The 27,909-nt window shown below is 32.1% G+C and overlaps 2 long non-coding RNA genes across 9 annotated transcripts in view; one reads left to right on the top strand and one right to left on the bottom strand.

Moving 5' to 3' along the window:
• Positions 1-27,909, bottom strand: part of LOC120594918 (uncharacterized) — a 153,320-nt gene that overhangs the window by 2,218 nt on the left and 123,193 nt on the right. For all 4 annotated transcript variants that reach the window (XR_005650733.1, XR_005650731.1, XR_005650732.1 and 1 more), the window contains one exon: positions 2,436-2,549. This is a non-coding gene — a long non-coding RNA (uncharacterized LOC120594918). The remainder of the gene's footprint in view (positions 1-2,435; positions 2,550-27,909) is intronic.
• The window catches only part of LOC120594919 (uncharacterized), a 64,464-nt gene that overhangs the window by 6,338 nt on the left and 30,217 nt on the right, over positions 1-27,909 (top strand). Inside the window, exon 3 of one of the 5 annotated variants that reach the window (XR_005650738.1) lies at positions 9,828-9,898. The exons of the other annotated variants lie outside the window; for them this stretch is intronic. This is a non-coding gene — a long non-coding RNA (uncharacterized LOC120594919). The remainder of the gene's footprint in view (positions 1-9,827; positions 9,899-27,909) is intronic. 5 annotated transcript variants of the gene reach the window in all.

Genomic DNA, 27,909 nt, shown 5'->3' with positions numbered 1-27,909 from the left:
TATGCTTATTTAATTTATCAAATTTAAAATAAGATTAACATTTAAATGATAATATTCAATGCTCAGTAGTGTCCAGTAAGTGGTCATTATTGTCAGCATTTACTCCTCTTCTTACTTAGAGGCTAAATAGCATAGTTACATTATTTATAGTTGAATGAGAGAAACTAAAACCTTCTGAATGATGACATATCAAAATGCTCTTTCAAGTAAAATAGGGAGGCTAATTTAGCTGAACCAAACTCTGCCAATTCTGTCATGAAAGATGTTAGATACAGGTTTTAGGGCAGATTTATTTTAATAAAGTGGCTTCAACGAACATGTTCCCCTTTGTTTAAGCATATAATAAATTGAAATATAAACATATTTGGATTAATAGTTTATGTCAGAATGGATAAAAACACATAAACTATCTTGAGAATATAAAAAAAATGATAGTAGATATTTTGTGTTAAAAATTATGTGTACAGGTATGTATTCCTATTTTATATCCAAATAACATAAGTATTTTCATTTTTTTTTTACTAATGTGGAAACTAAAATTCAAAGAGATATAATAAACTAGTTCTCTTGAGTGTTATCTAGTGTAATGAAAGAGATTGAAACATGGAAATAAAGTTTTCAGATTTATTTTACAATGCTTGTGATTTTTTAAAAATATCATCAAATAGATTTTCTTGAAAACAACGATTAAGTAATTTGGAAATTAACTACTTACCAGAATAATAATTTTTATAAATGTTGTCAATCAATATTCTTTCCTTTAAGTTTGCCTCTTTCTTCAATACTAATCTCTAAACTACATTACAAACATGACTCATTTAACATTTATTTATTATGCAAATTATATGACTTTATTGATTTTTAAATGATTTGTTACACTGAAATTCAATGGAATTGCATGCGTAAAATTATAGAATCTTGAACTTTAATAAAACTTAAAAATATATAGTTCAATACCTACATTTCACTAATGAAGAAAATAACTCTTAAAAAGGTCATTTGTCCTAGATCAAAGATCTAGTGTGCATATTTTGAGTACATACATACATACATACACACACATACCAATATTTTTTCTAGTCTCATAAGATGATATCATTACCATCACTATGTCAAGAGAAAATAAAAATAAATAACAAAGTTGAATTTATTGCTTAGGGAGTACCAGGATAATCAGGTATGATTTCTCCAAGTAGAGAAGACTATTGATATTATACAGGGATTTTGTAAGTAGTGTACAGGCTGGCAAGCTATCAGATATGTAAATGGCTTTACATCATCTATAAACATGTGGTTATTTGTGTAATCTGTTGATGATTGATCAACACTTTGAAGAATGTGTACTAAAATACATATGTTTCTGATTGGCTGAGATTCAGAAATTAGATGATATTGATTGGCTTACAAAGCATTTTTATTGAGACAAGTTTTTCTTGATTAATTCTATGAATTTAAAACAATCTGATGATACTTGTTATTATAGCTAAAAAATGTCATCTATTATTTTCTTTAAAAGAGTGAGATATATTATTTTATTATCATTAGTTCCTTTTTTTGTTGTTCACTCAACAAATGATTCAAGAGATATCAATAAAGTTTGTCTAGATTGTCACCACTATTGTTGATTCTCCTTTAATATGAGAATTTTTATTTGCAAAGATTCAAATTTTGTTTAATATCTTCAGAATTATTCCATTCTACTTTTGTCTTTTAATAAGACTTTTACTGTCAAAATGTGACTATGTGGAAGCCATTAAAATTCTGAATCTCAGACATTAAACAACTGTGAGACCAACAAATATTACTAAAAGTAAAGTAAAGGAATGGACAATACTCTGGAATCATGACCAAGATTTCCCAGGCTTGGATAAATAAAGAGATTTCAAAAGTTCTCTGAGTCCATCTAGATAGACAGGTCACTTATTCTTTGAGCTCAGATATAGATTGTTATATCATACCCAATTATTGATATAGATACAACATGAGGTATTTACAATGCAAACCCCATCTCATCAATTTGCCAAAAGAAGATTTAAGGCTAATCTATTATTTGTAACTACTTGGGATTTGGGATAAGATATTTGCTCTGCTCCCAGGGCTCAGGCTATAAAATGTATCATGTCAGCCAAAGTGAGAGATAGATTTTTGATGTCAACCAGATTTTTACAACTCGTATTGAAGGTATCAATATCCTTAGAAGCCAGTTCCATCAGACTTACAAATTGACTGCACTATTAATAACTAAGTGAACTTAAGAATATAGAGAGATTATCACCTCTAGGAAGTCTTAAATTAACTAACATATTATTAGTGTTAAATGACCATGATAAACTAAGTCAAATGTATGTAAATTGAACCCAGTAAATGTAAAAAGTGCAGCCAAAAACATAAGAAATAAGAGTTATGTAAAGGAGTTTACAACATAAAATAATTACATTCTGGCTTTCTTGAGTGAAATCCGTTTACTTCATATTGTTGTCCACTTGTTGTAAAGATGCAAGTTTCAAGACATCAGAGTTTCATGAAACATCTGGAGGACATCTGTGGAACTTAAGTTAAAGATCTTTAGCTTTCCAATTATTTCCAATTCTTATTGGATAGGTGATGCCAATTTAATTGTGAGATACAGACTCAAGTATTAATTTCTAATTTAAGTGTTTTATTGGTAGTTAAGAATACCTGACAAGGTACCCTCAAACAAGGTTCAAAAGCAGTCTTTTTCCAGTATACTGGATCACTAGATCATCCATTTTTAAGTTATGGTGTGAGCCAGTTCCTTAAAATCTCGAATCTAATCCTTCTCTCTGTCTCTGTCTCTGTCTCTGTCTCCGTCTCTGTGTCTGTCTCTGTCTCTGTCTCTGTGTCTCTGTGTCTCTGTATCTCTGTCTCTCTCTCTCTCACACACACACACACACACACACACACACATATATACACGCACATATATACATACACACACACACACGCATATATATATATGTATACACACTTACAAACACACACACGCTCTTGGTTCAGAAAATTTCAGTACCAAGAGTGGTTCTAGAATGAAGAATCTTGAGGATGAGTTTTCTGAATTGGTCTGGGCTTTGAAATTGATTTCTCAATCTAGTAAGAGCTAAAGACATTAATGACTCTATTTCTAATATTACAGAGAGCGCTCATGGTATTGTGTGGCAACGGAGATATGTAAAATATCATCATTGGATACTTCTAATCAAATAATCTCAGTCAAAGTTCTCCAGAAGGTTGTATATGCTCTCAATTAGCATCCAATATATGATACTGTTTCTGCCACTGGCAGGATTCACAGGTCCAGGAATCCAGGGATGGAAACAGGGGTGGTACCATTAACTGTTAACCCTGGCATTCCACTAGCAACATTTTATCCTTCCTGTCCCCACCACTTTGTGTTCTGCTTCTCTAGAGGTCTTAATCCCAAAGTGAGGAATATTTTTATCAGGAGACACACCAATGATTCCATTAAATCAGAAGTTAAGATAGTCACTGGCCACTCTGGGCTCCATTCCTCTGAATTAATGGGCAGAGAAGGGAATTACTGTGATGACTATCCAGGGGAAATTGCAGCAACTACTGCACAATAAAGGTAAGGAAGAGTATGTTTTCAATACAGGAGATCACTTGGGGCATCTCTTAGTATTACCATGCCCTGTGAAGAAAATCAATGGGACATTGTGACGATCCAATTCAGGCAAGACTACTAAGAGCCGAGGCCCTTCAGGAATGAAAGTTTGGGTCAATCCAAAGAGTAAAAAGTCATGATTAGCTGAGGTGCTTGCTGAGAACAAAGGAAATATAAAATGAGTAGTGGAAAAGGTAGTTAAAAATATCAGCTATGACCATGTTGTAAAGTACAGAAAGGAGTAGTAACTGTTATAAGTATTTCTTTCTTATTTTGTTATAAACATGTCCTTGTGTATTGAAAATCTTTGTTTTATTTTTTTCTTATCCCATTAACATATAATGTAAAATGAATTAATTTCACATCATAATAAAGTATGGTTAACTTTATCTCATAGTATTTAAATTACAAGATATCAAGGAGAAGAGTGAATATCATCCAAGGACTTCACATCCTATTTTTGCAAAACAATTAGTTTGTTTTCAGTTGAATGAAGGATAGTTTTATCATATTAGGCCAAATTTTAACCTTGCTATTGTCTTTATTAAGTACGGTTTAAGGAGTTGTGTGTGTGTGCCAAATTGACAAGTGGTGTATTTGTGGTGCTTAATTTTATGTGTCAACTTGACTAGGTTATAGTGCCTAGATGTTTAATCAAACAGTGATAAAGATGCTACAGTGAAGGTATCCCCTTTATATGTCAATAACATTTAAATCAGTAGACTTTGACTAGAACAGATTACACTTCATGAGGTAAATGACTTCATCGAATCAGTTGAACATCTTATGAGAAAAAGACTGAGATTAAATGCACTCCATTAAGAAAAAGGAATTCTGCCTCCAGATAAGCTTTGGACTACAACATGAACTCTTCCTTGGACACCCTGTCTACCTGCTTGATCTGTAAATTTCAAATTTGCTAGCCCCTATAATTATATAATCATGTGAGTCAATTATTTAAAGTAAACTTCTTTCTTTCTCTTTCTCTCCGTATGCACACACATACACACACACACATCCTATTGGTTCTCTCTAAACATCTATGAAATGAAATATTTAACCATGTTTTTTCCTCACAAATAGATAAGACACAGTGTATTTGCTTTGCTATTATTTATTTATTTATTTAATATTTATTTTTAGAAATCTAATATAGTAATTGAGTTATGGGATCTAAGCAATTATATTTATTTTCCTGTAAGCATGTGTACAATTTAACTAATATTCTATTTTTTTATAATATATAAATAAAAAGTTCAAACTAAAATAAAATAAACCATGAAGAGTCTCTGCTTATACAATGTGTTTTTACTTTATACAATTTACTTGATTTTCAGATTTTCAACAAAAATTTGAACTGTAGGTCAGAAATGATAGCAGCGAATTAGGCTGAAAAAAGACAAAAAAGAATAAATGTTGAGATAAAAGCAACAAAAGAAGATAATAAAAAACTAAGGAGAAGATAAGGAAATGAGAAAAATAAAATAATTTTAAAAGAGTAAAGTAGTAAAAGAATATGAAATGAAAAAGGAAAACTATTCCACTTTTGTACTTGTTCTTAATTTCTAAATTTCTTCACCCTTTACCTTTGAATTTGTGCTACCCTGATTCAAATGCTCAGAATTATTTTCTAATTCTCTATTGTCAGAGTTCATTCTTATAATCTCTGACTTTGGGATAGGCTGGAAACAAGCACCAACATTGCAAAGCTGCCATACAATTTTATTCAATGATAAAGAAATCCGTAATATTTAACATAATGCTGGCTGGATTACTTTCCCATTCCAATACATCTGTACACAGACAGAAAGGCAGGCAGAACCCCACCCTCTCATACACAGATGCACACACATCACTTGTTTTATGTAAACTCTAGCCCTCTTGAATTCCATAGCTTAGAATACCCTACACCTTTTAATACCAGTGTATACAGTCAACTAAGCTGATCCTCTGACATGTACATCACTGGTCCTAAGAATGTTTCCTATTGTGTTATGATGAATGAGAGATACCAACTCCTCAGTCTTCTTTTTTCTTCCTTATATTCTCATATGCATTCTTCCCAAACTGAAAGTGTCAAGAATGCCATAAAAAATAGTAGTGCTAAAAAGGTGAATAAGGACAATGATGTTCAATAAAATGCATGTAACAGGTGCTATCCTTTATATAGTCCTTTTAAATATAACACTTTTGGTGATAATAATGTTGATGACTTACAAAGAGAAGAAGGAGAAAGAGATTATCGAATGCAATGTTAACTGAGTAGTTCCTCTAGCTTAGGCAGGATGATAACAGCTTTACATATATCATCTCATTTCATATTTGCATAAGGTAATAACTATTATTATCTGTGATTTATAATGAAGAAGCTAAAATTAGAGTAATAACTTATTTAAAACTACATAAAAGTTGTGATCTATAGCGACTACTGTTAATTAACCCAGATATTAAACTTTTAAATATCTAATGATGTAGATGTGGGAGCTAAATTGTTAGAAAAGTACCATTGTAATATATTTGTGTTCCATGTTTCTATGTCTTTGAAGAAATTGACTGAAACTGCTCTTATTGTGATATGAGAGAAAGTTTTACTGGAATAACGTTTAAAGATGTAGTAAATATGAAACAAACTGAGCTGAAAGAATATAATTTTATACTAGTCAAATAATCAATGATATTAAGTGCACTCCATTAAAAAAGCCGAGCAAAAGTCATTGACAAAGTACAGGCTGTTTAATAAAAGACTATCTGAAGTGCTTAGGAGCTCAGATGATATTTACAACCTTGGTAGATACCAGTAATAATTGTTCTTCCTATAAGTGGCAAAATGGCCACAACCAAACCTAAACTCATATTCTGTCTGTTTCACAATCTCAGTATAAAGACCATCTTTCTGGGAAGTCCAACAGTAAAGGTTCATGAAAGACACTAATGGCTTGGTTTGGGTCATTTGCCCAACTCTGGGTCAATTACTTTAGCCAGGAAAATAAAGTAAACAGATTGGCCTGCCTTGGCTTGTTTATTCAGTACTCTGTTTATCATGATACTATGTTTATCATGACACAATTTCAAACCTCTCTTTATTGAGAAAATGAGTTCTCAATTACAAAATACAGTTCTATTATGAGGAGGAAGAACAGCACTGATAGATAAAAATCAACAGATATCCATACTTCATCATCTTTTTTTCCCCATCTCATTAGGTGTCCTCTGGCCATGTCTATGGTGCATAGAGCTAGAAGTTGATGATGCCACCCGTTGGCATAAAAATAGATTTCAGCATGTGAGTGGTGGGCAAAGTGTGAGAAAGGTGGTGGTAGGATATCTGTGAGCTTAATTTACTATCTGATGGTGTATTACAACCAAATCTCGTCACCAAATCAATTTGGAAGATATGTTAAACACATAGTATTCATATTTATCTGGAAAAAAAACACAAGATATCTTAGTAAGTTTTTTTTTTTAATTAAAATCATTTTTTTTAAATATAGTGCTTCACTTAGATACTAAATGTCATACTATGCAATTCCCATTACCAATTCAAATTTTTTCTTCCTTCTTCCTCTAAGCATGATATGTAAAAAAGGTCAAAGATACCAGATGATCAGCATTACTCAGGGCCAATTTAATTCTTCTCTCAGTCAAGTGAAATAAGAAGATGATGATATTTAAATCCTATCTCCATTTATAATTCTTCAACCATCTAAGAGTCGAACAGATTTATATCCAGTAAACAATAGATTTAGCTATAGCTTTTAAAATGCATTATTTGTTAGTAATGATATTTGCACTGGAAAAAAAATCAAACACACAAAAATAAAGGCATCCTCGTATATATTAAAACTCATATTTAATCTATACTGGAAATAGAGGAAATAAATAATGTATTTGCTTAATGAATCACTGAATATTAATTTTAAATGATTAAAAAATACTATTTCTTTACATTTCTAAGGTCTTCAGAAAGAAATCTTTTACAACTAAATCATTTCAACTTAAAAGCCTTTATTTTATAAAGCAAATAGTTCTAAAATATTTTAAAATAAAATTTTCTTTTCCAACTAGCATACCAATCATTTTTAATTTAAACTTAAGAGAAATTACATATTCTTTAAGCATATATGTTGTATTGGCATATATATTCTATAAAAGAATAAAAGCAGACTTGTATATGTAGGACTAACTAGATCAGATTACTATACAAATGTCACTTGGCAAAGAGCAGAGATACTCAGGAGGACAACGGTAATCCCCACTGTTGTCACTCAGGGGCCTTTTTTCTAGTTTCAGATGCAAGAAAAGAATGATCTCTTGCTGTTATCCCAGCATAGAGTTTTACAAAGAGTTCCATCCAGGGTAGCTCAGGATTTTTCCCAGGTAGGGATTTTAGGACATGACAGAAAGCTCTAATTAAACTACAACCCTAAAGGCTACTAGTTCAAGAAAAACAATTTGTTTCCTAACTAGGGCATAAATCTAACTCGAGAATAAGACAGGAGGAATATCCTAAGGCATTTACATACATTTATTGTGCTTGCGCTTTCACTAAGAAATAAAGACAAAAAAAATTATTTGAAAAAAAGGATTGAAAAGCTCTACTGTAATAAAAATTAAGAATTTGGTAAGAAATCACTCTTGATAGTAGAAAAATTAATATACTGCCTGCTGCAGGAGCCTTTAATTTAGATTTTAAACACTGATATAATATGGTATGCTACCAATGATAACTTTAAATTATTTGAATTGATTATCAATAAGTAATTTACATTTTTAGATAATCACCAGCTTTTCTGGAATAATGTCATATAAAAACATTCCAGTAACTCGTTTCATGAAAAATGTCACCAAAGTTCTGTCTCTATTAGGAATATATTTAAAAATAAATATTATGTAAGGTGCGTATTTTATATTAAAAGTCTAGAACACCATTTTATAGTAATGAGGTTGGTCACTTAGTTATTGCCACTTTATCCCTCTCTCCTCAAATCTCTTCTTGACTTTAGCAGATTTCATAGTAGACAAGGAGACTCTTGACAGGATCACTTTCCAGCTCATTCACTTTCAGTTTTAATCATCATTAATCTGCCCAAATGTTTTCATTTCTTCTTAAAGGCTCCAAATTCGATAGCTCGGTCAGTCTTCAATATCTCTATCAAGCTCTCTGAACTACTCTGTAATGATCTTAAAGTTTTCAGATAGTAATTTTTCCCTACACTCAAATCTGAAAACACACTGCAATTATATGAACAATCAAGCCCACTAGCCACAAGGAAATGGAGACAAAAGGGCAGTGTTTTGTTTGTTTGTTTGTTTGTTTGTTTTTAATATTTTTTTATGATTGAACTGACTGGCTTTTCTTAGAGCCTCAGTCTCAGGTAGGATGCCTTCTTCTTTATGATTTTTTACAAACAGTGTCATAATCTAGAAAGTCATATTGTTTCTTATATCACAAAATGTTCTGAAAAATTCAATTCAAGAATTAGGTTAGTAGTTTAATTATATCATCAAAGACCAAAGTTCCTCCTTCTTTTTAAATGTTTTCATCAAATCTATGCTAATCTTACCTGCAGTGTGAAGCATCACATCCTCACAGAATAGTTTCTTAAGCAGCAACAAAGATGATGGATGCAAAAAATCCTTCTCTTTCTATGCTTCTTTTTATTACTGAGAGAAAAATCCTTCATTACAATGCCCTCAGCAAATTTCCTTTAACATTTCATTGGTTAGATGTGAGCCAGATGCCTATCATAGACTGACATAAAGAAACAGGATTTCTCAAATTGGATTAGACAATTTATGATTTTTTCTTGGGTTGGGCATCTTTATTTATGTCCTACCCCTGCCTTTTTACCTCCAATTACAAATGTGCTAACAGAAAAAAACAAAACAAAACAAAACAAAAACTATTAGGCAGACAATTCATCAAAGGACTGCTGTCATAAAGTATGGGGGCGAAGGGTTAAGGGTATTCAAGGAGCTAGAGACCTATGGAGCTTATGGCTTCTGACTTGCTCAACCACCAAGAAGTAAGGGAAGCACAGAAATTAAATGTATAAGAACTGGGATAATTAAACTTAATAATGGTCCATATAATATATCTATATCTATATCTATCTATCTATTGAACTTTGATAATATTCTTAGAGAATGATTGTATTTGTTCTAAATTCTAATTCATTTTTAGTCTTACACCAGAAAGAAAGAAGAAAAAATCTTAGAATCCTTCTAGAATTTGACAAATGGAACAATGCAAAGGTATAGCAAAAATATATTTTAAATCACCTGTGTTTTTAGTTAATGTGGCACAGGAAGAAACTATGGGATAAAAGACTTTGAAGAAATAAAAAATAGTTTGCCTTTCAAAAGACAAAATCTTTCTCAATGCTTCAGTGTGGAAAAATAGATGGATTCATATGCATTAATAAGCAGCTGTAGCACAGATATATACAGAATTAGGAAATAATTTAGTTGCATTAAACAATTAGTTAGAAAAAGAGGTTAAAAATTGATCTAAAATAATATTCTCTCAAAATGTACTATTTTCTCCAAAATGATAGGAGTTACACAAGCCCCAGCCACAATGATAAGAGTTATACAAACCCCAGCCACAATTATGTAGCTTAGAGATTGGAGAAAGTAAAATGGTCAAGTGGGCTCAGAATGCATCGAAATGGAAGATACACACTTACGCACATACACGACACCATCCTGGCTCTTTCTTCTTTCCTGTCCCTTGCCTGTTATTGTATCTCTAAATCTTTGGAAACAGTCATGTAATTCAAGTTTTAAAAAAACAGTGATTCTGTCCCATCAGCTTTGAAAGACACATGACTATTAGGAAATAAAGATATAATCCATATTTTGGAGCACTGGCAAATTTCTCTTGGAGGTCCTATCAATAAAGAGGGTATTTCAAGGGTTTCAGCTGCATTAGCTATAACAGTAGAAAAATAAGAGACTAGAAGTTTGAGCATAATCAGAGAGATCTCAGTATATGCACATCTGGGCCACTGAGCTGAAGAATGTATAAAATACCGGGTGAGTAATGTGAGGAGGTGATAATTTCTGAAAAGTGAGGTAGTAGGTGTTCATATAGAAATAATCTATGTTATTATATTTTGTGGTAGTAGATTGTTTTGTCCAAAGATATATGAACTAAATTCTAACTTTTCACAGAACACTACTTATATCCCCCTTTCTATTTAATTTTTCTCAATCCTCAGTTAGTATTAAAGATGATATAAATTTTAATAATTTGTCACATCGATTATATGTCCCCACTAAGCATACAGTGTTTGAAGCACAATTTTCTTCATTCATTGTGGTAATGCTAGCATTTATAACAGTGCCTAGAACAAAGTAAGTACTCAAATATTTACCCTCTGGTAACCATTAGTCTATTGTCCATGTCCATGAGTCTCCACTTGTTTGTCCTGTTTGCTTGTTGCTTTTATATCCCATCTATAAGTGATATCATGTGGTTTTCAACTTTTTCTGTCTGACTTATTTTGCTTAGCATGATTATCTCGAGGTCCATCCATGTTGTTGAAATGGACATATTTCATCTCTCTTATGGCTGAGTAATATTCCATTGTATATATGTACCACTGCTTCTTTAGTGAATCATCTATTGCAGGGCACTTTGGTTGCTTCCATGTCCCGGTCACCCTGAATAATGCTGCTATGAACATCGATATGCAAATATCTATTTGGATATGAGTTTTCAAGTCTTTAGGGTAAATACCCAGTAGAGGGATTGCTGGATCCTATGATAGGTCAATTTTTAGTTTTTTGAGGAAACTCCATACTGTTTTCCACAGTGGCTGTACCAACTTGCAGTCCCACAGGTGTGAGATGATATCTCATTGTGGTTTTGATTTGAATTTCCCCAATAGCTAGTGATGTTCAGCATGTCTTCATGTTTGTTGGCCATTTTTATGTCCTCTAGGGTAAAACATCTGTTCAGGTCCTCTGACCATTTTTTAATTGGATTGTTTGTTTTTTTGTTGTTATTGAGTTATATGAGTTCTCTGTATATTTTGGATATTAGGCCCTTATTGGAGGCATTGCTTGCAAACATATTTTCCCATTTGGATTGTTGTCTCTTTAGCTTGTTGATGGTTTCTTTTGCTGTGTGAAAGTTTTTTAGTTTAATGTAGTCCCATTCATTTATTTTTTGCTTTTATTTCCATTGCCTTTGAGGTCAAATTTATAATCTGCATTTATATCATTGTTTTTGTTTGTTTGTTTGTTTGTTTGTTTGTTGCCACAGTCACAGTAGAGAAACAAAGTAAGAGAATACAAGGTGCTACAAATAAGTTATTTTATTTTTGAAAGGAAAGTTGAAGCACGTCGTCATTATCCTATCCTCTTAAAATTGCAATAGAATAAAAAAATAGGCTCTGAAGTTAAGTGGAGAATGACAGTGTAAAAGATTCTGCTTCTGGTTATAAAATGGAGTATCCTCTATTAGACAACAAATCTTCAGATAGCAATTATAAAGTTTGGATATAATTGAGATATACATGCACACTCATGTACACATATGCACACATATATACACTGTTTCTAGACATGTAAAATGATCCAAAGTGGGAAGAAACTGCGAGAAATTATACCCTTAAAATAAGTTTGATATCTAGCTCTTCCCAGGAGGGTACTTCTTGGCCCACTTAACATGGAATGGCTAAGACTTACTGAATTGTAGTTATTTGCCTGGAAAATGGAAGACTGAGTTTGGGATTCTCAGATTGATCATAAATGTTATGGAAGATGGAATCCTAGAAAAAGACAATCACAGAAGTGGAAGCCCCAAAATATAATTTTAAATTTCTCTCACATTTTTGGCTTACTCCTGAATTGAATATACGTGGGTGAAATTCAAAATAACTCAATAAGAAATCTATACATAGCAGAGATTTTAATATGGGTTCTACAGTTAAGAATTTGGAGTTTGATGTCCGCAGAGTTTGAGAAAATATGAATTATAAGATTTAAATGAAATCTCAAAAGAGACATCCCTTAGGAATAAAGCAAATATCCCTAGTCTTAGAGATTCTCCCTAGGACTGTCAGAAAACCAAAAGGGATACATGAAATAATGTTTTGTGTTTTTTTTTAAAGCTTCAAGTTTACAAGTAATCCACTATTAATTTAACTACTTTTATAAAGCACAAAACTTTTCAGAAAAAGACACAGAATGAAAATAAACAGTAAAATGTAATCAATAGTCAAGAGAAAAGTGAGTCAGTAGCTAAGATCCATAGTTAAATCATATGTTAAAATTAGCAGATACAAATTTTCAAATTGTCATAAATATGTCAAAGACTAAAGGTAAAGACAGATATAACATAATAAATAGGAGAAGAAATTGAGGAAAGATTTTTAAACTATCTAAAAGACTCTATGCAGTACATATATATATATATATATATATATACATATATATATATATATATATATGTATTTTAAAGATGGTATTAAAAGCAAGTGTCGCTCAAAAAGAATGAGGTTTAATGGAAACTGGGGAGAAAGCCCCATTAAAAAAAAAAAGACACACGCACACATAAAGGGAAAAAGAAAAATGGCTTGTGATATAGTGTCAAGAAGTTTTAACATATATTAATTAGAATCTGCAAAAGACAATAGAGAGAAAATGGGACAGAAAAAATTTTAAATTACATTTATATGCTAAGTTAGACAAGACAAACAAAGAAAAACAAGTATTGTATGATATTCCTTATACACAGAATCTTAAAAAAGCTTAAACAGAGTAGAATGGTGGCTATCAGAGGTTGGGTGGTAGGGGAACTGGGGAGGTGTTGGTCTTAGGGTGATAGCTTATAATTAAAAGAAGAATAAGTTCTGCAGATTTACTGCATAGCATTGTGATTATAGTTAACAATACTTTATTATACAATTCGAACTTGCTGAGAGGCTAGATCTTGAATGTTTTCACCACAAAAAAATGAAATGATAATTATACAACATGAGGGAGGTGTTTGTTAACACTTCAGTGGTAATCATATTGTAATATATAAATGTATCAAGTGAACATGTTGTACACCTTAAATACAATGTCATATGTCAATTATACCTCATTTTTTAAAGTACAATAAGAAATTGTAAAATCATTTGTACTAATATTTTTAAATTTGAACAAAAAGAATAAACTAAATATATAGAGAATTCAGTAAACTCCAAAAAGTGAATACAATGAATACTGCATGGAGGCATATCCTAGTCAAATAGCTGAATTATAAAGACAAATTTTAAAACCTTTAAGAATAAAGATAAAATTAAAAATAGCTTCTGATCTTTCATCAGAAAAAGATGGAATCAAAATGCAATGAATAGCATCTTTAAAGTATGAAAGGAAAACAAGTCAACCTGGAATTTTATATCTGGCAAAAAATATGTTTCAAAAATGAAAAATAAAGACAATTTTAAATAAATGAAAGCTGAGAGAATTTGGTGTCAACAAAATCTCTCAAAAAAGAAGTTAAAAAGAAAGTTTTCAGCTAAAGGGAAAATGAGACAATCTAGAATTACAGATTGATAGGAAAAAAGGAAGAAAACTTAAAATGGTAAATATATAAAATAGTTTATCTTTCTTTTTTCTTTTCTTAAATCCATTAAAAGTCAATTGCTGGTTCAAAGCAAAAGTAACAAATGTACATTTAAGGTTTATAATATATGCAGAAGCAAAACACATGACAACAATAGCACAACAGACAGGATAAGTATAAATGGTTCTAAACTGTTTTAAAATACTTACATTGCATATTAACTCAAAGTAAGACATGGCTATAGCAACTAATAAAATAAGTAAAATGGTATAGCTAAAATATAAAACAAAAATGGAAAATAAAAAATACTTCATTAACTTATAATGACAGAAAATGAAGAAACAGAAGCAACAATCACAGGGGACAAGTAGAAAAATAATACATCAACCATTATGTTAAATTAAAATGGATAAACACTTAAAAGGCAAAGGTTATCAGATGAATACAATAACAAGATCCAATTTTATGTGTTTTATGTTAGATAGATTTTAAATATAAAAAACAAATAAGTTGAAAGTAGACAGATGGAACAAATAATATGCCAGGAAAACGCTAAACATAAGAAAGCTGGTATGGCCATATTAATACCATGTGACAGTAGACTTTTACAGAAATGTATTACCAGGATAAAGAGATTCATTTCTGAGTGACAAAAGTGTCGATTCAACATGAATTAAGTGGGTGTGCACTTCATAACAGTGATTTAAAATATAGAAATTAAATATTGACAAACCAACAGGAGATATAGGTAAATTCACAATCACACCTGGAAATTTTATCACCCTGTCTTTGTGATTGAAACACTAGTCAAATATTAGTAAGGCTATAACATAAATGAACAATAATTTCGACCAACTTGATATAATTTTTTATGTGAAACACTACAGCCAGTAAATGCAAAATGCTCATTCATTTCAAGAATACATGAACGTTCAGCAAGACAGACCATACGTTAGATCATAAATAAGTCTCAATAAATTCTAAAACATTAAAATCATGCAAAGCATTTTATCTGACCTCAGCAGTATTAAACTGAAAATCGATTTTAAAAATACCTAGGAAATCTCCAAGCATTTTAAAATTAAGCAACACAATTCCAAATAACCCATGAACAAAGAAGAAATCACAAGGGAAATTAGAAAATATTTCAAACTGAATGATAATGAATACACAGCCTATTAAAACTGGTGGAATCCTGCCAAAATAGTTTTAGAGGGAAATTTATTGTTTGAAATAATTATGTTAGAAAAGAAAAAAAAAATTGTAAAATAAAAGATTTGCACTTAATCTCAAGAAACCAGAGAAATAGTAAATTCAAATGACAAAGCCACCGTTCTTGACCAAATTTTAGCCAGGCTTCTCTAACGTCTCTTCTCAATTAGGCTTCAACTTTGGGCTTTGGTTTTCATCCTTGTTGGGTTTGCATTGCCCAGTTTTTGCAAGAATTTTGTTAAGCCATTTTAGAGAGGATCCCCCACATTCAGTATCTAACTGAAGTTTTCTTCTCCTACCATACTCTAGATGATATCTGTTCACCCTGGCCTGGTTTAAGCAAAAATCCTGTCAAGCTGATTTAGCCAGAATTCCCCATTTCCCCTGATGTTACCTTTTAGTAATTGTCCATCTACTGACTCTCTCCCTGTTCCTTAACTGTAAACCCCGATTTGTCCACTCTGTATTTGGATCGAGCTCAGTTCAATACCAATATATATATTTTTTCTCTATTGTAATAGTTTCTGAATAAAATTTGTTTTTACCACTTAAATCACTGTCCAACTCTGGTTTTATTTAGCACAATCTAAAATAAATAGAAGAAGGAAATAATAGAAATAGAGTAAATCAATACAATAGAATATGGATAAACAATAGAATATGGGTAAACAATAGAAAAATCAATAAAGCCAATAATTCAAAAAATTGTGATAGAATAGACTAATCAAAAGAGAGAGGGAAGGTGAGAGAGAGAGGGAGAGAGAGTAATGAAAAGGAATGTACTACTGATATGCTGAACAATATGGGTGTGTGGATCTTAAAAACATATTGAATAGAAGAAGCCAAATCCAAAAAACGTACACAGGGTGTGATTCCTTTGTATGAAGTTCTAGAAGAAGCAAAAATATTCTGTGGTTATACACCCAGAATAGTAGTTGTCTCTAAAGAGAAGAGTTTACATGGAAGAGACATCAAGTAACTTGCTGGAGTGCTGGAAAAGTTCAATACTTTAATTCATGTATGGACTGATATAGCTGATATTTTCAAAAACTCATCAAGTGGTACCCTTAAAACACATGCATTTTATATTATTAAATTACATCTCAGTTAAAAATCAAATAGATGTGATCAGTGATCAGTGAAGTGATTCCAGTCACTTATGGATATGGCTTCTAGAGTCTACTATTCATGTTATCAGATACAAATGGCACTCAGCTCTACATTGACATTTTCCATGGAACTGAACCTCCCTTGAGGATCAGCTGCAAACTTCTGTAGAGCTAGACCATGCTCGTGAGTTTAACCCTTCGGTATTGGCAATTGTCCAAACCAAGCCCAATTTTACTACTCTTTGGACACAGTGGTCCCAATTTCATGCCCCTCTCCATAAGCTGGTATTTAAACTGTCCAACCATCTCTCATTTCTAAGTTTATTCACTTACTTAACAGCACTACCGTGTGATTAAGATACTTTCTAAAAATTCAGTTTAGTTTCAAGCAATAATGAAGAAGACCAGTAAGGTATGAGTCATATCAAAATTATCCTCAATCTCAGGTTATCCAGCAGCCCTTCCAAGTTCTAAAACCTAAATAACACTTGTTAAATGAACACATTAAACTGCTTCCTATTGAGTCTGGCCAAGTGATAAATTGTGTTTTCCCAGTGATATTTTACACACTTCAAGTGATAATAGCTTCTTATGAAAACAATAAAACAAACAATTCTTCAGGCTGAAAACAGAATTGACAACACAGAAACAATACATTATTTTTTGATCAGCAATAAATCTTTGTCATGCTTCATAAATCATTTCTGTAAATAATAAAAGTATTTCTCAGCAGCATTTTGAACCTTCCTGATCCCATTCAACATTATCTCATTTGGCCCTCATAACAACTCTAAGCTACAAGATGTTAGATACCAGTCTTATTGCTCTGTTGAGTAAATGGAAGCAAAGAGCCTTGAAGTTATTGTACAACATTACGAAGCAGGCCAGAGGCAGCCAGGGGAAGGTCCTGAGCCTTCAAATTCATAATCCTGTAAATGCTTTTTCTTTCAGGCCGTAGAGCACAAATCAGACACCCTTAGGTTTTATCTGTCCTGCAGGCATATTTATGGCTTACACAGTTTTAGTACACACTTAAATTATGTGAAAAATTACAAATTCAGAGATTTTTACTTGAAAATCTTAATTTTATACCTCTTTGTTGGTTCGCAAATTCAAGAGTTTCCCTGGCAAAATTTGAAAATAACTTTCAGACACAGAGGGCAAGAAGAAATGGAGAAAAACACAGACCAGTCCAGATTGGTAGACAGCAGGTTTAAGAAGCAAGGAAACATACACATGTGGCTTCTCTTCAGTTGTTGCAAGACGAATAGATCTCAGCACCCTCTGGCCAGAATCTTAAAAGTTTTTATAGAGGCCTTAACAGAGTTTAATCACTCATTTAGTCCATATATTCTCAACAACTGCTCTCTCAAGGCTGCTTGCATCCTTGAAACTGGCTCTCACTGGGGAAACAGTGGGCGGGACCAAGCATGAGAAGCCTCCAAATGCTTGGGTCCAATTCTCAGTTCATCCAGTGGTCACAGCCTCTCAATGACCTGCTTCCAACACTTTCTTTAATAATAAAAATATCTGAAAACACTCATCCTTTTATATAGCAAAATTAGCTGAGCTGAGTAGTGAGTGTTCTTTTAGGTAGCTTATGTGCTTTCCAGTTTGCCGTGGTTCGCATTAACTAGTCCATCCCTCTTCCCTTAGATACATTTGGATCTGCTTGGATGCTGTGAGCATGTATAGTTTGGGATCCCTCAGTAGAGTGTATTACTCTTTAGAAACCTAATCTCATACCTCAGTTTTGTTTCTTTGCTTGTCATACTCTATCTTTAAAATTCTCCTGACTTTCAGAATATAGCAGGAAAGAACCACCTCAAAAGCTACAGATGGCTTGGCTCTGCCTCTTCTATTCACTATGATGATTACTCAGCATCACCTTTCTCTATATGTATGACCATTCCAGACTAAAATGATCACACTTCTTCTGAAGTTCAGAACATTTACTTGACAATTTAGTCACATTTATATCTTTTCTAATTGCCCTTTAAAATGTATTTATATAACTCACGCAGCTTTAATATATAAATGTTATGACAATGAAAGCTTCATGACAGCAAAAGCTGTTTCTCATTTACCTTTGTGACCCCAGTTCCTCAAGCAGCCTCTGCACACCATAGTTGCTCAATAGAAAACTGTTTAAAGAACAAAATCTTTGTTCATAATCCATCCTTGTAATTCTCTATAACTTTTGTTCTTATCAACTTGGGCTCAGAAATTTTCTCAGGAAGATGGCAGATTAAAATGCATAGGGTTTGAAGCCAATAATCCGGTCACCACAATTTGGCACCTTTGTGACTTTTGACATGTCACATAATAAACTAAATTTTCCTTATGAAATACAACTTACCTCAAATGTTCAGTTAGGATCAACTTAGAACTTTTTGAGTAAATTACTGTGGAAATATATATATGATGGTCCATATATTGAATATTCTCCACTGAACTCTCCCAAGTATTTTGAGCAGTTTGATATTTATGAAAATGCACTACACGGTCTTATCATGCTTTATTAATGATTTATTTTTAAATAACCTAAATGAAAACTCTTTGAGTTAGATATTTAAATTAATACTAGCATTTTATTTTGAGATTATAATTTGTATAACACAAAAATAAAGTCCCTGAGATCCCAGGAAACTAGCTATGAAGAAGTGCTTCTAGCCTGTTTTCTTATTATTTCCATGGCCACTGCTGGAGTTCATGAGAGAAACCTGACCAGAGTGAGCCAGTAGTAAAGATAAACAGATTCTCTTCAGGTACTAAAAATCACACATTTTCACTCTTGAATCACAGACTGGTGGGGGATCTGCTAGGAATTTTTACTGAGAAAAAAATATTCTCTATATCACAAACAATATGGTCTTAGACAGGAAATTTAACTGTTTTTAAAGCAGTGAAAAAAATCAGCCAGTTGAGAGCAGGCCCTCTTGCCTGGCAATGTAAGATAGATAGATGGAGGTAATTAGAAGTTTGAATAGAAATGGCAGAGAATGTAAATTAGATGAACCAGAAAACAAAACACAATAACTTATTCATTCTGGCCTTTTCTCCCTCACTCTCCCTGCAACTTCTATCTCTTATGTCCTATTCTTTGTTAATCCTGATAAAGCAAATTTTCTAGGTAAGTAATTTTTTTCCTATCAAGTTCCATATCTCTGTCTGGCAAGTTAGTAAGTAGGTCATTTCCACCAATTCCATTCCTGATTCGATTGAAAGCCCTAAGGCTCACTTCCAGCCTCAGAAGATGATAAAGTTGAGCTAAGACTGCACACTGCTGTACTTCTAAAAATTTTAAAACCAAATATACCACTCTTTGTCTACAGCATTCTCCCTCCAGAGCTCTTACATACCCTCTTCTTTGCCTCCTCAGGACACCTGTCCCTTGACCCATCTCTTTTTCCCCAGTTTGCAGTCCCCTCCCTCTGGATTTTCTTCTTTTCCTAATCAATAGAGATCCCAAGGTCAATATCCCTGATTTCACTTCCTCAAGCAAGGTTAGCTCCTCATTCTTCTAATACACTGACCTCTTTCTTAATCCAGCTGTAGATATACTCACCTCTTGGGCTACTCAAACCATTAGAATAAAAAAAAAAGAACTTTTTTGATTGATGTTGACACAAATCTATGATTTTCAGCATAAATGGATTCTCCTTTTTGCCACCAGACCTTCTTTTTTTTTTTTTTCGTTATCCCTTTCCAATTCTCCTAAGCACCTGCTGCAAACTTATATTACTTTCCTCAAACTCATTCCCTATATTCTGCACTGTCTGCTTTCCAGAACAATACAGTTCCCACAACAAAATGGAGGATCTGACTAACTCCTCTTGACTACAACACTTTTTTTTTTAATTTTATTAAATGTATTGGGGCAACATTTGTTAATAAAATGATACAGGCTTCAAGTATACAATAATCCTATAATACATTATATGTATATTTGAGTGCTCACCACTCAAAGTCAGATCTCTTTCTGTTTCCATATAGTTGACACCCTTTACCCTTTTGGACGTTGCACCCCACCTCTTTCCCTTTGGTAACCACCATACTGTTGTCTATGTCTATAAGATTTTGTCTGTTTTGTTTGTCGCTTTTAGTTTTGTATTCAACATATGAGTGAAATTAATTATATGGTTCTTGACTTTTTCTATCTGACTTATTTCGCTTAGCATGATGTTCTCAAGATCCATCTAACTTGTTGCAAATGGCAATATTTCATGTTTTCTTACGGCTGAATAGCATTCCATTGTATATACATACCACATTACTTAAGGACACATCTAAAACCACTTGTTCGCTCTCTGCTTTTATTTATTTTAAATGTGTGTGTGTTACCTATTTCTTTTAGGATTTATCACAATATCAGAAAATATATGCAAAGGATCCATTGCTCACTGTAAATTATAATTTTTAAAACTAACTCCAGAATCATCTTTCTTTGGACACAAGCCTACACAAACAATGAACGCAAAAATTCAGAGCACATTTCAATTCTATGTAAAATATTTATGCCTCTTTACTCTCTTTCAGAGCAAATTTGAACTTACTGTGACCCTTCAAAATCTAACTCAATCTGTTTTTTTACTCTTTTTTCCAATATATTATATTTGGGTAATATAATAATAATATTATATTTGAATAATATAATATAGTGGAAAAAAGAGTAAAAATAAGGAGTCAAAGATATTAATAAGATATATTGAAGATATATCGTGAGTCTGTGAAGCCCCAGAATTTGAATTCACCATTTTGAGGTATGTTATTTTAAAAATAATACAATGTATTAAAGTTTAACTTATATACATTTAAATGAGGTTTAACCAAAAAAAAAAATGCTCTTGTGTAATTAGCACCATAATCGATATGTATAATTTTTCACTTTGGAAAGTTTCTTCTATCTCTGTGCAGTTATCTCAGTGCTTGGCCAAGGAAACTGCTGACCTATTATCTGTCATTACAGCTTAATTTTGCCAGTTGCATATAAATAGAATTATACACTACGTATGTTTTCATAGCTAGTCAGCATAATGCTTTTTAGGTTAATTTATATTGTTCTATCACTAAGCTCTTTCTCTTTTTGTTGAGTAATATTCTTTTGAATGGATAGCTATATTTGTGACTTTTTGTAGAGTACGTTCATGACTTTTTCATCAGATTCTTAAAACAGAATATTATCCAAAAGACATATAAAAGTCATTGTTTCAGGTAAAACTCATAGATCCCCTCCCCTGATTCATCCCTAGGGGCGTGATCTCTGCTATAAATGAGCAACAAAATGATGTCCTCTGTTAAATGTAATTAGTGCACTGTCACAGGTACTGGAATTTTAATTGGCAAACACAGTTTATAAAAACAACTTGGCAGGGCATCATCTATTTATCTCATTTTGCTTTTTGCTCTTGCATACTTCTATTTTCTATATCTCATTTGGGAGATAATTTCCTCCTCCACACTTGGGAAGGTCAAATAGAATCAAGGCAAGGCAAGGGGCCAACTTCATAAAGTGGAACAAGCTACTTAAGCCTGTCTTTATTGAGCTCTTGGGATAAATGTTGATCATCATTCCTGGAAACACATTGTCTAGTTTAGCACATTAGCAAAGGATATAGGAAAGGAATTTAAGATCCACAGCTTAATTTTCAATTAAGAATGTATCAGTCTAGAGTATTTCCTGCAATAAACATATCCCTTGAAGAATTACAGTGATGAGAATACTGCTCCCTATCAAATGTCAGGGAATTGACAGTTTAAGAGAATTTAGTGATCATAAGTAAGGCCAGATATTGATATAACCAACAATATAGGACTGGAAATATTCTGAGGTCATCAAATCAAATATTTTCCTCCTAACCCATGACAGCTAATATAGTCTTATGAACATAAAATACATCTAAAAAGAAATGATCAGTTCAGATTAATCATTTAGAGATTTCCAAGAAACTAAAAATATATTTAGGATTTTTTTTATTTAGGAAATATTTTATATTTAGGAAAGGCAGCCTAGGAACTTTTCATTTGCACTTTATAAATGATGAATGGTTCCATCAAAAATGTGTAAGTTCATCTATAGATGCAAAATAATGAAATAAAAACTAGTCATGAACTTGTTCAGCTTTACCTATTATTCTTAATATTGAGAATACTTCTCTTTGGAAATATTTATATTTCTGATGATATTCTTCCAAGTAACTTCATTTTCTCCTTCTTTTTTCTATGTTAAAGTTTTAAGGAACACACATGTGTAATATATTTAGAGAGAATTTAGATGGAGTTCTAGATTTTCTCCATAGTTATATTTGTCTTTCCTTCTATGTTTGCAGTATTGTTATTAGACTGCAATTAATCTGCATTAGTTCAGTTATCTTCATATTTCTTCTAATGTCACTTCTGAAATTGACATATTTGTGGATTAAAATTTCTATTTTTTGCTCTAAATTGAGTAATCTAGATATGAAGGTGAAATAGAGTTCTCATCACCCACTGTCTGTAGCTGCCAAAGATATGGTTTTACAAAATAAAAAACATAAGTACTTAAATCTTTCCTGAATAGTTTTTGCAGGAAGATTAACGGTTGTTGTGCAGTTTCTAAAATATCAAGCTGTGAATGTTAGTGGATATCAAAACTGTAGTATCTTATACAATTTCTCTGGTTGTTACATGCCAGTATTCTCCTGTCTTTGAAAGATCACATTACTTTCCAACATACAAAGGATATATTATTTGCAATTATTATTTCACAGAGTTTTAAGGACATTATATTTCTTAAGCACCACAAAGAAAGGGAATGATATTAACCTCAAATATTTGAATAATATGTATGGATACTTTTATTAATACTATTTAGTCAGGAACCACATTAATATTAAATATTAAGCCCAAATACTCCATACTAAGTATTTGTTGAAATTTAGAAATCTCTTTCCTATTTTTTTTCTGAATGTTAACTCATAGAGCACTTTTCTTCAGACAAATTAAAAATAAATATAGCTTGAATATTCATGAGATCTGTCAATAACCAAATTAGTTAATTTACCTCCAAACACTTATCCTTTCATCCGATTCACCTTTATGACACTTTTAAAAAATACTACAAGCATCTTTATATTATGTTTTTTAATAACTCATACTTTATCACCATCACTATTTTAAACAGTTAAGAAATAATCCTTATATATATAATGAGATGTTAAATAAACTTTTACTATTATCTCAATTTAGATGAGAATTGGGAACAATAGGTGAAAAGTTTACCCCAAATTTCAAATAGAAGTCTCACTAAGGGAATAGAAATTTAGCTCATTCCCACCATAGGTGATATATCGGGGAAGACAGGAGACCAATTTGAGGAGGGAATTGTTAGAGAATTATTTGAAGGGAGTTTTCTGTGTGCTGCGTTTCCTCCACCCATCTTGCCCACTACTATTTCAAGTCAGCTGAATTTAAGAGATCAATTGAGTCCTTATATGTGTCTTTTGGTCTTTCACCAATGCGGAGACTGGTGTCTGACACTCTTCAGTGAAATCTAAAGGTGCAACGATAAGTGCATTCATCTCTGATGTTTAGCTATAATCAACTTTCTAATATTTATTATTTATTATTTATTTTTTAAGCCTACAGCACTTGGTCTTCCAAGGTGGTCTCCCATCCAAGTACTAACCAGGCTCAACCCTGCTTAGCTTCTGAGATCAGAAGGGTTGGGTCTTGTTCAGGGTAGCATGACCATAGAATGATCAACTTTCACTTCTAGACTTTGGCTGCATTATATGTCTATATGATGAAGAGCTGGGTTGGAGAGTAATTTTGAAGGGAGTCTGCCTCTAAGCTCTGTAATCTTGAGTGAAGTCATTCCGAAAATAAATCTTTGCAAGATGTCCCACTAATTACAGAATTTAAAGAGGGAGTCCTAAAACAAGAGCCATCATTTTCTTGGAGAAAAGTACAAAAACAAGTCACTTATCTGCAAAATACCAACCAAAGTACCTTGTATGTTTTGAGGCATTATATGAAAATTTGCCAGAAAGAGTTTCCAGAAGCTAGAATAAGATACCATCAGCTATATAAAACTTTGCCATTATTCTTTAATCCTTATCCCACTCCCCACACTGTCATCTGCCAAGTGAGAGTCAGGCCTGAGATTGCGTGCAGAGAAAAAAAAAGTATTAAATTGAATGAGAATTATAAGAGTTAAAATTATATAAAAATGGAATTGTTTCTTAATACCCAAAAATGAACAAAAAAAGCTCTGAAATTTGCATGGAATAATGCCCACATGTAAGGCAGAGAGATCTAATTGAGCATCTTTGAAAGTCACTGATAAGATGAAATAAAACCAATTTCTGCATTACAGCCTTTTGAATCCAATTCATTCAATAATAAGTAGAAAAGTTCTAATACAATTATTTTAAAAAATTGGTTGCCCAATCTCATGGTGCCCCACCCATTATAAAACATTCTATAATCAAATTACTCTAGCTATATGACTTAGAGAAGAATTTTAAACAAAGCAGGTTAAAAGTATACATGTACAGATATGGGCTGAAGCATAAACTGTATAACTAATGGGATTTATGGAGAGAAGGTATAAGAATACAAATTAGTTATTATTGTAGAGTCAATTTTTAAAGTGGGTTGGAAGAGCTTCTGAAGTAGAAGTAGAAATATTTACTCATCCTCACTGTCTTTCATACCTCTGTCTATGCAGGTAAAGCCCTGAGCAAAATGGTATTAAGAGTCATTACTTTAGGGTGAGACTAGATAATCCCTATGTAAAAAAGAGTAGAAAACACCATCTCTTCATAATCACATAGGGTTTATGCTAGTCTTAGCTCTAAAACCTGAAGCCAGTAAAATTGGACCAGGACTGTAGTAGCTGTGAGTTGTACAACTGATTTTCAAAGATCTGATTCTAACTCTGATTCATAAGATTTCTTTTAGATTTGGAATTATCTTTCACTATACTTGTAGTTATTTCTACTATCCAAAATGTGTATTAACGCTGCTTTTTAAAAATATTTTTCATGTATTGCTTCTCTCTGTATGTTCCTGTTAACAGAAAGTAAAACTTTGCACAATGTACCCTCCTTCGGTTCACTCTACTATTTTCTCATTTCATCATTTATCATAGCTGCTATCTTCTAACTACCAGGTTCCATTTACTCAGTAGTGTTTCCTGGCTTCTCAGCATCATTACATGTCATAGAGTTGCTGCACAAAATTCTGAGTAGTTACTGATGGCTTTTCTATGTTTCTTTCAAATTTCATGTATCATTGTCAACCAAGGTGTAGATGATATTTTTCTTTGTCAATTCTGTTGGATTTTCTATGTGTATATAATTCTTTGTAAAAGTTTCTCTCTGCTCTTTTTCAAGGGCACATAGTTAGCACATCTACATGATATTTCTAATAGCCTGCACATGAGTCATTTATTTACTATCTCGTGAGGAGAGATTAAAAGAAAAAGAAATTCACAATAAAATGCCCATGAGTTATGCCCATACAAAGAAATGCATACGCATGCATACACACACGTGAAGAATAAGCATGTACATTAAAGTTCCTATATCAACATAGATGTATTTATGAACATGCTAATGTGCAGTTTTTAAATCTGTTTTAATTTTGCTTTAATTTATTATAAGTATACTTGAAATGGTATAAGAAAGGAAGATGGTAATATAATGGAAATATTTGAATTGTAGATTTACTGCTTCCTTTGGCTGCTATAATTTATTTTTTTGCTTTCTCTAGATATTCTGGCCAGTCATTTTCTATTTCCTTTTCAAGATCATGTTTATAAGAAGGTGGAGTTCTTCCATCTGAGTCCTAGTCTCTGTCTTTTCACTTTATATTCTCTACATATGTAATCTCATTCATAAGCAGGCCTTCAATAACCAACCATGCTCACATAATTAGCATTTATAACTTTAGCACAGATGTCTCCTCTGAACTCCAGACCCATATGTCTAACCGCTTGTCTCAAAGGAATTTCAAACTCAATTTAATATATTCTGCTACAACATGTGGTTCTTTAGTGAGAATTGACTCATACAAAATAGTCATATGCAAGGGAGTGATGTAAGTTTAATGTGAAAGTCACATTGGTTCATATGTGATGTTTCCCAGCATGATATGTATTAAATTAATCAGTAACAAGCTACTTCACAATTAGAAGAGAAGTCTGAGTAACACATGAAGATCTTAAAGAAAAGCTGAAAGTTCTGCAAAAGCACAATTAATGGATGGCTTGATAATTTTAAGAACCACTAAACCTCCAACAACATTAAACTGACAGAGTTGTGAGTTCACATTAAAATTCAAAGGTATTTTCCCCTGTATTAAAAAAAAAAATGGAAGAATATACCTGGATCAGATTTTTAATTTAAAAAATCTTCCATAATCTCTTGCAGAATTGTAAAATGTGTTTATTATACATGTGACTGTTGGTCTGTATAGCTTTAATATCATTCAAGGTCAAACAGCTCCTGAGAAAAAACAAAGGAGGTAGATCCGATTTTGCTAGATTCCTTTCCTAAGAACTTTAAAACAAACCAGGAAATATCAGTAGGCAAAACAAGACAGTAACCATTTTATTAAATTAATGAGTACAAAATTAATTGTTGATGTACTTTAAAACAGAATGACACCAAAATGTCTTGGTCTATGCTAACAGTGAGTTAGAATATCAAAAATAAGTAATATTTAGAAAAGAGTAGTCCCAGGAGAAAAAGCAAAAAGTAAGATGTGATGGAAAAACTATGCAGTAGTTAATAAAAAATAAAATTGCATAGACAAAAATATGAGCTGATTTTGAAGGTATCTAGAGATACTATAGACATATGTACTTGGTATAGAGGAAATATTTAAAAATAAATATAGGAATTTAGTAAAACTGTAACATTTATCATATGATACTCTTATATCATCAACTTGCTTTGGATTTTGGACAGACCAAAACTTATTTTGCTTTGCCTAGTTTTCCTTAGTCTTCAGATAACCAGTTTCAATTTTGAATTAACAAATTTAGCTAAAAATATGTATATTACTAACATGTTCTTACTAATGTACTTGGTGAATTATCAAATAAACTAATGGATCTTTACCTTCAGTCTTGTTCCTCAGTCTATCCCACATGTGACAGCATTATTGGCATTTGGGAGATATGCAGAAAATGTTTATTGATAAATAAATGAATGCTTTAGAAAACCACAGAAATAGAGAGTAAAAGACTATTAACCCCAATACAAAATATTTGTTTTTTCCTTTGTTTTCAATGAAAACAAGGTTGGGTTTGGTTATTTCACAATCCTGAGAAGCATAGAAATCATCATGCTAGCAAGGACTCCAGTTTTTTCTACAAAACTATTTTAGGA

Source organism: Pteropus medius, unplaced genomic scaffold, assembly GCF_902729225.1.
Source record: "Pteropus medius unplaced genomic scaffold, Ma_sr-lr_union100, whole genome shotgun sequence".
Classification (NCBI taxonomy): domain Eukaryota; kingdom Metazoa; phylum Chordata; class Mammalia; order Chiroptera; family Pteropodidae; genus Pteropus; species Pteropus medius.
Note: the sequence above shows the minus strand (reverse complement) of the source record. Positions and strands in the feature narration are given on the sequence as shown.